The sequence below is a fragment of the Nannospalax galili genome, unplaced genomic scaffold (assembly GCF_000622305.1).
Source record: "Nannospalax galili isolate Female #2095 unplaced genomic scaffold, S.galili_v1.0 scaffold596, whole genome shotgun sequence".
NCBI classification, from domain to species: Eukaryota; Metazoa; Chordata; class Mammalia; order Rodentia; family Spalacidae; genus Nannospalax; species Nannospalax galili.
The window spans coordinates 5,667,457-5,678,127 of record NW_008340140.1 but is presented as its reverse complement, the minus strand read 5'-3'; the positions used below and the strand labels follow the sequence as shown (position 1 = coordinate 5,678,127).

Here is a 10,671-nt window from a genome sequence, read left to right as displayed (position 1 = left end):
TCCTCTGCCTCCATTTACTTCAGACCCCACAGCTGCTCATAGCCTCGTAGCCTCTCGATTGTTCTGGTCGGTGTGAGTGTACAACTCAATCCACCGAGCTGCAGACTCTGCCAGGCTTCGTCTTGGTGGTGCTGACCCTGGTGCTGGGGTGATGGGTAGAGGGAAGGGGTCAGGTCTTTTTGTCTTCTGAGTAGATGCAGGCTGGGGATGTGGCTTGGTTGGTAGAGTGCTTGTTGAGCATTCAAAATGTCCTGGGTTTGATCCTCAGCACTGTTCAACCAGGTGTGGTGGTGGATGTCAGCCCAGAGAAACAGAAGTTCAAAGTCATCCTTCACAGCCAGTTTGAGGGCCAGCCTGGGCTACATGAGACACTGTCAAAAAAAGAAGAAAGAAAAGAAGTGGATGGATCGGTCCCCTGCCCTGTAGGGTGAATAGTCTTTCCAAGAGGCAAACCTAACCACTTTCCCTCTGGCCTGGTCTCCATGGCCCCCTTTACCTCCAAGACAAAGTTCAAGGGCTTAAGTCTTTTTTCGAGGCTCACCTGTCCTTACTCCCTACATGCAGCCCCGTCTCTGCTCAGCTCCCACAGGCACCCCAAGAGCCCTGTGCTCTCTCTTCCCTGGACTCAGCTGTGTGCCTTGTGTTTTGGAAACTCTATTTGTGTGCTATCCAGAGGGAATACCAGACTGCAAGGAAAGAGAATGATTTTGAACTTGGCCTCAGAGTCCTAGGTGTCACATCTGTCAAAGGTTTGAAAGTGATTTCTATTGCAAATAGAAAAGGGTCAATAAAACCAGAAAAGGAAACAAACAATTTAACAGAACACAGTGACCGGAAAGAGAGCAGCTAGGGAAAACACATTATAACGAAGTCCGCTGTGATCCCACAATGGGACAGGGCCATCATTTTGTAGAAAGGTATTGGCCCTATACAGAGGGGGTCCCTTGGGTGAGGTTTCAACAGAGAGATTCTGACAGGAAGGAAAAAATGACTCTCCGGGACCACAAGTAGGGACTGCTGTAGATGACTTGAGCTAGTGGTGTGGTCCAGCTCCAGACTCATGCCATAGGGTGAGCCCAAAAGCCAGCTGCTGCAGAACCAGGCAACAAGCCCCAGGCAGCTCCTCCCCTCAGCACAAGACCCCCATTTTGAAACCATTACTTCCCCAGCCACACCCCATCCATGAGGGTGTCATACAGTGGCCGTCAGTGAGAGGAGAGACGAAATCCTTCAGGGCTCTGAGGAAGCCACGTGACACCTGGCATTGTCTCCCTCACCTTAGCCTTGTGCACACCCCAGGCTCCGGAGCAGCCCTCAAGGTGAGTCTGAAAATGATGCACTCAAGTCGGTCACTGGTGACACCCTGAGAGTGTCCCCTGCATACACAAACCTCTTTAGATCAGAGTCATGAGTGCTGTTTGCACAAGTCGCTGGTGTCTGCTGCCTTTTCTTTATAGCCCAATGCCGTCCCTACCAGATGACAGACACATGCGCCTGTGTCCCCGGCCCCCAGACAGAGTGCCATATGAGTGCCTGCTGTACAGGTAAGGACTTAAAAAAATCATTATTTATTTATTTATTTATTATTTGTTTATTCTGGGGGCTAGAGAGATGGCTCAGCCATTAAGGGCACTGGCTGCTCTTGCAGAAGACACAGGTTTGGTTCCCAGCCCCCGCATGGCAGCTAACAGCTGTCCATAACTCCAGTTCCAGGGGATGTGACTTCCTCTTCTGGGCTCCGAGGGCATTACATGTGGTGCACTTATGTACAGGCAGGCGAAACACTCATATACATTTAAAAAATCAGTTTAAGCCATATGTGAAGGCACATGCCTTTAATCCCAGCATTCCAGAGGCAGAGGCAGGAGGATCATAGTGAGTTCCAGGCGAGTTGGGGTTACAGGGAGACCCTGTCTCAAAAAGACCAAAAACATCCTTTTAAAAAAGATTTATTTATTGGGACTGGAGAGATGGCTCAGCAGTTAAGAACACTATCTGTTCTTGCAGAAGACCCAGGTTCAAATCCCAACACCCACATGGCAGCTAACAACTGTCCATAACTCCAGTTCCAGGGGATCCGACAGCCCCTTCTGTCCTCCTTGGGCATTGCATGACATGGGTGCACTTACCTACATGCAGGCATAACACTCATACACATAAAATAAAAATAATAAAAACTTTTAAAAAAAGATTTATTTAAAAAAATTATGTATATGTGCCTATGTGAGCTTATGTGCACCACATGAGTGCAGGTGCTCACAGGGGTCAGAAGAGGGCATCAGATCCCCTGGAGTTGGAGTTACAGTGGTTGTGAGCCACAATGTAGGTGCTGGGAACTGAACCCGGGTCCTCTGGAAGAACAACTAGTGCTCTTAACTACTGGACTATCTCTCCAGCTCCCACAGTTGAGTTGAAATCCCTGACCCACCAGCTCCCTCCTGGAAGCTACTTTCTGAATGTCCCTTCCACTTGGCCTTTGGCCCTCCGGACCCAGGCTCCCATGCCAAGGAGGGCATCTGAGCACTGAGGGTGAGCTGGGGTGGTGGCTTCAGAGGGAAGCATCAGCTCCTGGAGAAGCCTCAGGCCAGGAAGGAAGGCTGTGTCAGTACAGTTGGCCTCATCGGCAGTCCCTGTCCCTGTCCCCCAGTCCCTGTTCTCTAACCCTGACATGTGATGCCCCCACCCCCAGGCAGTGGCCTGACCACTGTCCTTCCTGCATGTCCTCTTCCCGGAAGCAGAGTCGGCTCCCTTTATCTCTGGCTGAAGTCCTGAGGGAGGAGAGGGAGGAATATCACCTGTTACCACCAGCTGATGAGTCACCTCCTGCTGCTGGGACCACAGCCTGCCTGACCACTGCCTCTGAGCGCCCCACGGAGGGTTGGGGAGGAGGAGGCTCTTGATACGAAGATGGACTGTGACATCCATCATTCCCCGGATGCACCCTGGCCACGGGGGGTTGAGGACAAGACCCTGAGGTCAGAGTCTGGCTCTCATACTCTCACCTGGCAACCTGGGTAGCTGTGTCCCCTTCCTCATGCCCAATCACACATCCATACACGCGTTGCTCCTGGTGATCAGGTACAGGTCCTGATCAGGTACAGGCTGTGAGGGCCACAAGGGGTACCTGAAGCCATCCTGCCCTAGGGAGGTGGCAGGGGGCCATGCTGAGAGCTGGAGTGGATAAGAAGCCGCCTGCCCACACCTGTGAATTGGCTTGAGGCGATGGGGTGATGTGGAACAGCGCCCATGAGGAGCACCTTAGCAATATAAAGGGGCCTCTGGGAAGCCCCTGGCTGCAGTTGCAATGGGCAAAGACCAGCAAGGGTGATGGTTATTTCTGGGAAGGGTCTGGAGAGGCCCCAGCATGTACATAGGTCCTGAGGCTGCACGAAGCTCAGCAGCCCTGGCAGGTGACAAAGTACAATAAACATCAGCTGGTCACCTGGCCTCGTGATCATCGCCACCCTCTCTACTGGTGACAAACAGGACTCTTGGAGTGCCTGAACAGTCGACTGGTCTGGTTTCCCGCTGAGGCTGTTGGAGAGCGCTGGACTAGCTGGACAAGGGTACTTCTCACCACTCATCAGAGAAGCTCCTTTTTGCAACAGATGGAGACTAACAGAGTTCTACAGCTGGTCAAACACAAAGACAAAGTGTCTGTGAGACGCTGAACCCTAAGGGACACATCTTCAGCGCAACCTCTACATGTAGGTTGAATGTATCTCTAACTCTTACCAGAGAGTTTTCCTTATACAGCAGATGGTGATTAACACAGAAATCCACAACCAGCCAATGTGCAGAGAACGAGAGGCTGCGGAGTGCTCGTCCCTGCACAAGACACCTATGTCAAACCTCTGCTTCCCAAGGCTTAGGGCTTATTGCGGAAGAGGAGGTGGAAAGATTGTAAGAGCCAGAGATGGTAGATGACCACAAGGAAACAGTTTTCCAGACAGATGGTCAGTTCCACATATGAACTCACAGCAATGGTGACAGCGTGCACAATGTCCCAGCAAGTTCAAACCAGACAAAATCCCAGCATAGACACGGGGAGGTGGATAAGAAGTCCCAACCCAATCTAAGGAACTTTTGGTAGCTGATGGCTGCTGGGAGGGGGGAAGACAGTCTCTTGGGATGGGGCTCTTGGTAGGTTGACCAGGCTCCAGTGGATGGACCCACGCTGAGGGACAATGGGGACACAAATTAGACTCTATAAACGGTTATATATATGTATATATATAAATATATGATAGAGTACATTAAATTTATCAGTGCACAGTAGGGGAGGTGTGGGGAGGGGAGAGAATCTAAATGCCATCAAATTTCATTGCATGAAAATCACAAAAATTAAAAAAAAAAAAGAGAGATCAGTCTGAGCTCTCCCAACTTGGACTCAACATCACCTGGATCTGAGCCTGTGTATGCCCGCCCTTGGTCTCAGCTCCCTGCACCCTGCTGCTGTTACGGGACTCTCTACTGACCAGGCCAGGGTGGGGCTTCCAGATGGGGAGATGGCCAGGAGAGAGAGAGGTGTGGTGGGGGGGGCACACGGTAGACCACTAGCCAAACTGGGCTTTTTCCTCTCCAGCCATATGGCTCTGGAGATCTGACTTGCCCTCCATGTGCCTCAGTTTCCCCAATAGAGGAAGGAGATGACACAGGTTGCTGAGGCCTGAACTGTCTGTTTGTGGGAAGTTCCAGGAACTTAGTAGGTACCTAAAAAACGCAGGCTGTAGCTCTTGCTTGGCCATCCCAGCTCATATCTCAGTTTTCTCCCCTGTCCAATGAGGCTGATGGCACAGCATGGCGGAAATGGAAAGCATGGGGAGCCTCAGATATTGGGGCTCACAGAGCCAAGACAACCATCCCAAATACCACATAAGCAGTCAGAGCAGAGAGGGCTGGACTGAGGACAGGCATCTGGGACGAGGGCACAGTCTCTCTGTGGCTCCCCTGTCTGGCTGTCTGAGGATAGGATGACAGTCCATGGCACATTCAAAAGAACACCAGGTCCAGGCCATGTGCTTGTGGGCATCAGCATTGTTGTGGATTCTCTGAGGGCACAGACATAAGGAGTTCCTGTGTTGGCCTCTCTAAAAGCAGGGTCTCTCCTTGCCTGTGCACCCTAGGGTGGGCAAGAGGATTGGGTCACAAAGTCTGGGTCCCATGTAGGATAGATAACTTTCTTCCTCTGAGGTACCAGGCAGGCCGTAAATGGGCTGATGTCAGCAGGGCAGCCGCCCACGATAGAAGGAAGTGGGTGCCCAGGGCAGTGCCAGCAGACATGGCCTGAGGCAGGCCAGTCAAGGTTGACGTGGGCACCGCACTGCCGCTGATGAGCCAGGCTGTGTGTGGAGGTCAGGTCAAGGGCACACAAGAATTAGGGTGGGTGCTGACAACGTGTGGTGTCCCACTGCTCAGGACTGCTCATGGGGCAGCGGTCTGCAGAGGGTGGACAGACATCCCAGGGGTGTGGCTGGGGGGGGAGCTGTCTGCCTCTGGATTGTGCAGTGTGGGGGAGGTGGGAAGGTGCTTGAGTTTGTGTGACGTGTGTGTATGTGTGTGTGTGTGTGTGTATGTGTGTCGGACAGGGCAGTGTGGACTGCTGAGTGTGCTGACATGTTTAGGCATGAGGTCTTGTATGTCCAGATGTGTTTGTGAAAAACTGGGTGTGTTTGTTTAATTGTGAGTGTGCTCATGTGTCCAAGTTTGGAGCTCTAGGAGAGCACAGGAGTGTGTGCCCGTGTGTGCAGCCACCTTGAGTGCCTCTGCAGTGCTGGAGCAAGCCCAAGGAGGCCAGAGCCGGACAGCCAGCAGGAGGTGAGGACCTCAGGAGCACCAGAGAGGCCTGGGCAGTGGGAGGGGCCGACACCAGAGCAGAGCGCCGACCAGTCTGCTGACAGACAGGCAAGAACAGGTGACAGGTGGGAACTCCAGGCTGCCTATGGCCTGGAGACCTTGGTGTCCCATGCCACCCCCCCCTCCCCGAAACCAGCAGCTTCTAAGAGGGCTGGATCCTGGATGGCTGGAGCTGCCTCCAGATGAAACCACCTAGGCCTGCTCTTGATTCAGTCAATGATAACAGCAAGCAAGCATTCACGGAGTGTTCCTTCACTCACTCATTTGTTCATCTACTCACCCATCAACTCATTCACATATTCATTCCCCTCCTCATTCACACATTCATTCCCCTCCTCATTCACACATTCATTCCCCTCCTCATTCACACATTCATTCCCCTCCTCATTCACACATTCATTCCCTTCCTCATTCACGAATTCATTCATTCCTGCACTCACTCAGCAGTACTTACTGAGCCACCCCCTGTGATCAACAGTTCCTGGTGTTAGGACTGCAGACCAGAGCAAGACAGATGGAAATCCCTCTACTGGGGACTCAGATGCTAGCAGAACCTGAGTGCAGCCATCAACCTGTGAGTGGGGGGAATTGGTGGTAAGTGCTGCAGATAAAAACAAAGCTGGACAAGTGGACTGAGAAATCAGGTGGGCCACTGTTTTCAGGAGTGACTAGCCAAGGTTTTAATGGGAAATGACATTTGAGTGGAAGAACTGAAGGTGGTAGGGGCACCATGTGGATGTAAGGGAAGACCATTCAAGCCAGGGGCATGGCAAGTGCAAAGGTCCTGTGGTGAGCCCAGGCCTGGTAGTTTCAGGAAGAGACAAGTTCAATGTAGGTTTAATAGTTTTTTGTTTTTTGTTTTTTTTTAAAAAAAGGATTATAAGAACAAACGGTAGAAAAATTTAAAAAGGAGAGGCTGCAAATCCTCAATAACTGGACTATGGGAAGGAGTGCCAGGCGGTCTGCTATTCAGTTCACCTGCCAAGCAAAGCCACTTTCTATTTTGACAAGGGCAGCGTCACCAGCTGGCAGCTCCCAGCCACCCGCCAGGAAGGCTCCCAACCCTCAAAGCAGTCCAAGCTGAGCCAGGCGGGCTGGAGGAGCTCACCCTGTCTTTGGGGTCCCTCCAGGTCCACAAGTCTTGAGGGAGTAGGGAGGGACGGGTGCCACAGTGAAGAGATGGCTAACTCTCAAAGCAGCCCCAGCATCCCGACATAGGCCACCTCCTCCTGCTCTTTATGAGCTGCGAAGGAGGCTCCTGTCTGCTTGCACAACTGCCCCTTAATTGCCGTTTCCTCTCAGTTATGTCATGAATCGGCCGCTCACGTTATTAAACTTCCCCGCCTTATCGTCTGGAGCTTGGCCAGCTGCTGGCTTGACCTAGTTTCCCACCCGGTTTCAAAATGCCTTCCTCGGCCTTAGGGCTTTTCCTAGGGAGAAGACTCTGCCCAGCTCCACGCTAAAAATAAAAACTAGACCGAGGGGGGTGCTGGGCCTTCAGGGCCCCACAGAAAATCCAAAGCCTGCGTGAGCAACCTTGGTTAGGGGATGGTGGCCAGGCCCTCCCTGCATAGAGTCTTCCTTGGGACGCCTGTCCCGTCCTGGGGACACAGGGTTCCTGCAGGGACAGGCTGTGATACCAGTCAGGCAGACCCAGAGCCCTCATTCTTGCTAGTAGATACAAGACTAACTTTGGAGAAGGGGAACTTGGGTTCAAATCCTGCCTCTGCCTCTGCCTGCTTGTTCATTCATTCATTCATTCACTCATCCTACTACTGCCTCTGACTGCCGCCTCCAGTGCTGGGTGCTAATCTGCCTAAGGCAGCAATAAAGTCAGTCCCCACCCTCACAGGAATCTGGAGGCAAAAGTGGGAATGACCCAAAAATTCTGAAATGAGGGTCTGCAGTGTAGAAAGCCCACTCCGTGGCTGGCATACTGCGAGCTAAGAAGGCCACCAAACCTCCTGGGGGAGCTAAGCCCCAGATGGTGAGCACAGGGGGCTGCCAGTGGGCAGGAAGTGGGGGGTGCTGGCTCTCAGCTTCTTCTTCAAGGACAAGCTGGCACCTGAGCCTCCTCTCACTTTTCACCCAGGCACCTCAACTGCTCAGCCTAGTCCTGGACCTCTCGGGAAGCAAAGGCATCTAAGTCGTTGGGCACATGTGCAAAGGTGGAAGTTGTGGATAGAGAGGTGAGGAAGAGTGGGAGACAAGCGAGTGCTCCCCCCACTTCTTTGAGAAAGGGAGGTGATAATCCAACCTCTGGCCAGATTGAGCGGGACCTGTGCTCCAGGGTCATGGTGGCTGTCAGGGGCTGGATCTTGACCCATGACTGTCCAGAAACGAAGCCTCCTGGCCAAGAGCCCTGGGACGCAGAGGCGGAAGTTTTTCTTCTGATTCTGCTCTGCATGAGGCTGTTTATCTAACTTGGCTGGGGCTGAGGGCTGGGCCTGCAAACACGCTCAGGACACAAACAGAATGTGCTCACAGAGGGAAGATTTGAAACATGTAAATTAGCAGAAATTGTTTAGGTGGGAGGGAGGGAGGGGAGAGAAAGGCAATGGGTCGGGGGGAAGGGCTGAGCATCTAAATAGTCCTGTGGACAGCCAGGTGTGTCCTCTGCCCTCTAAGGACTGTCACCTGCTCTCTTTGACACAGCAAAACACCAGTTACAGGCAGAGAACAGAGAACAGGAGCTTCCCTATAGTCTAAGTGAAAGGGCATTTCCACCCTGGGAAGCCACGGAAGAGGCCAGTCTGTGCTGACTCAGCACAAGCAACACGGACTATTGACTGAGAAAGCCAGGCTGCAAAAACAGATTAGAGATGCTGTGTGTGTGTGTGTGTGTGTGTGTGTGTGTGTGTGTTTGTGTGCGCGCGCGCATGTGTGTGTACAAATGTTGATGCTTCTAGGGGTTGGGGAAATGGTCTCTGGTGATGCCTGGAGTTCCCTGGCCCAGCAGTGAGATTTCAGGCCTCAGAGTGGACAGGGCTGGCAGACAACGACAGAACTTTCTTTGCATCCCGCACACTGTGTGGGTGCCAACTGTGGCATGCTCCTTGCTTAGCCCGTGTCCACCAAGTCTCCGTACACGATGTGTTGTGGAAGGCAAGCAATGCCCTTCCTGGACTCTGAGTTTCAGACAGCTTTGAGACACTGCTGGTGCTCCCCTCAAACCAGGGCTGACCTGCCAGTCTCTTTTCCTTCTAGAACTTAGACACCGAGTGATGTCTTAGCCAGGACAGGTTTGGTCTACTTTGAGATGGAATTTTTTGAAAAGCTTTGATCTTGGGTAATCTCAGTCCACAGATGAGGAGACAGGCCCAGAACAGAAAGATAAAGAAACTGGTCTCAGAGCTGAGCAGCCCTGGGTTTGAGTCCAGGTCTGTATGCACCTTGAGTCTTACTTCTCCCTCCCTGAACCTTCCAGAAAGATAAGCATGCAAAACTCAGTGAGTCAGGACCCCTCACAGGGAGCATCAGTAGAGCCAGCTCCAACCACTTAGCCCAGGACCCTGGGCCCTGGCAGATGACACTCAGGAGAAAAGCAGCAGGAGCAGAACATTCCCCCAGGCCCATCAAGCCCAGGTCTGGCCATGACTCAGTTTCTCAGAAGTCAGCTCACCACAGAATTCTCTGCTGTTCTTAGAGGCCTTCAAGTCCAGGAGTGGGAAAACCTGACTCCAAATAGCTTTGTCGTGAAGGAGCCATGTCTCTGGCCTGAACTCCGGGGTGTGTGGCCCCCATCAAACTTGAAGAACTGTGGGGGACACAGATACCGGCTCCAGCCCCCAGCTTCTAAGACCCCAGCAAAAGCGCACAGGGAAGATGGGTGAACGGGATGTTCCAGTGGGTCTGTCTGTGCTGGCTTTGGCTCAGCCATCCCAACTGAGCGGCTTCTGGCTTCAGGGACGGCCCAAGTGGTACCTCGACCATTCGCCTCTACCTCTCTGACCCTGACCCCAGGCGGAGGAGGGCAATGAGTCCCCATACTTTCTGTCAGGGAGCCTTTCCAGTCCTACCTGGCTCGTGGCCACCAACATCTGTGAGGCTCCAGGAGTTCGAGAGCCTCTTGTGGCCTTTAGCCGCCCAAATCAAAGATTGACAGAGGACAGGTGCCAAGTGGGCCTGAGGAGGAGGCCCACCAAGGGCTTCTAGGAGAGCAATTCAAAGTAGGACTGGAGAATCTTTTTTCTTCTTCCCCAACCCCTCCCATGTGGGCTTCTGTCCTGACACTTGACTGTCCCTTCCTTGAACCAGGGAGCCAACATCCCTCAATGGAAGAGGCTCTCCTTCTGGGCACAGTGCTGAGCAGGTTGCAGCTGGACCCCTGCAGGCCTGTGGTATGACACTCTGTCTTCCCCATCCCCAACACATGTTCACCGCCCCAACTCCATCTTCGTGTGTGTGTGTGTGTGTGTGTGTGTGTGTGTGTGTGTGTGGCCTCTGACTACAAGATGTGGCCCTAAGCAGCTAGTGTGGGCCCGATGGGTACCTCAGCTTGTCTGTCCACTTCCTGTTTAGTCTGAGGTCAGTGGCTGCCTGGGGGCGGTGGGCTTGTCTGTGCCCCACGTGCCTCTCATCTGTCTCCTGGGATCCTGTTGTCTGTGGTGGAGCAGAGGCAGGAGAGCCCAGCAGAAACTCAGCTCTCCTGAAGCCTGGCATTATGCTGACACTTGGTCAAGTGAGTCCTGAGGCCATATGATGCCACCATCCCCTTCAGTGGAGGGACCTTGGCCCTGGTGGCATCTTCTGCCCCTGGCTTCTCTCCGGTCACACACCTGCATTCCCTTCTGCTCTCTCGAACACCAGGGTCCC

At 53.0% G+C, this 10,671-nt stretch overlaps 1 long non-coding RNA gene across 1 annotated transcript; it reads left to right on the top strand.

Moving 5' to 3' along the window:
- The first annotated feature begins 980 nt into the window (after nt 1-980).
- LOC115070687 lies at nt 981-3,459 on the top strand. Its single transcript, XR_003849842.1, has 3 exons — nt 981-1,319; nt 1,458-1,544; nt 2,739-3,459. It is a non-coding gene; the product is annotated as an uncharacterized LOC115070687 (long non-coding RNA).
- Nucleotides 3,460-10,671: the final 7,212 nt, after the last annotated feature.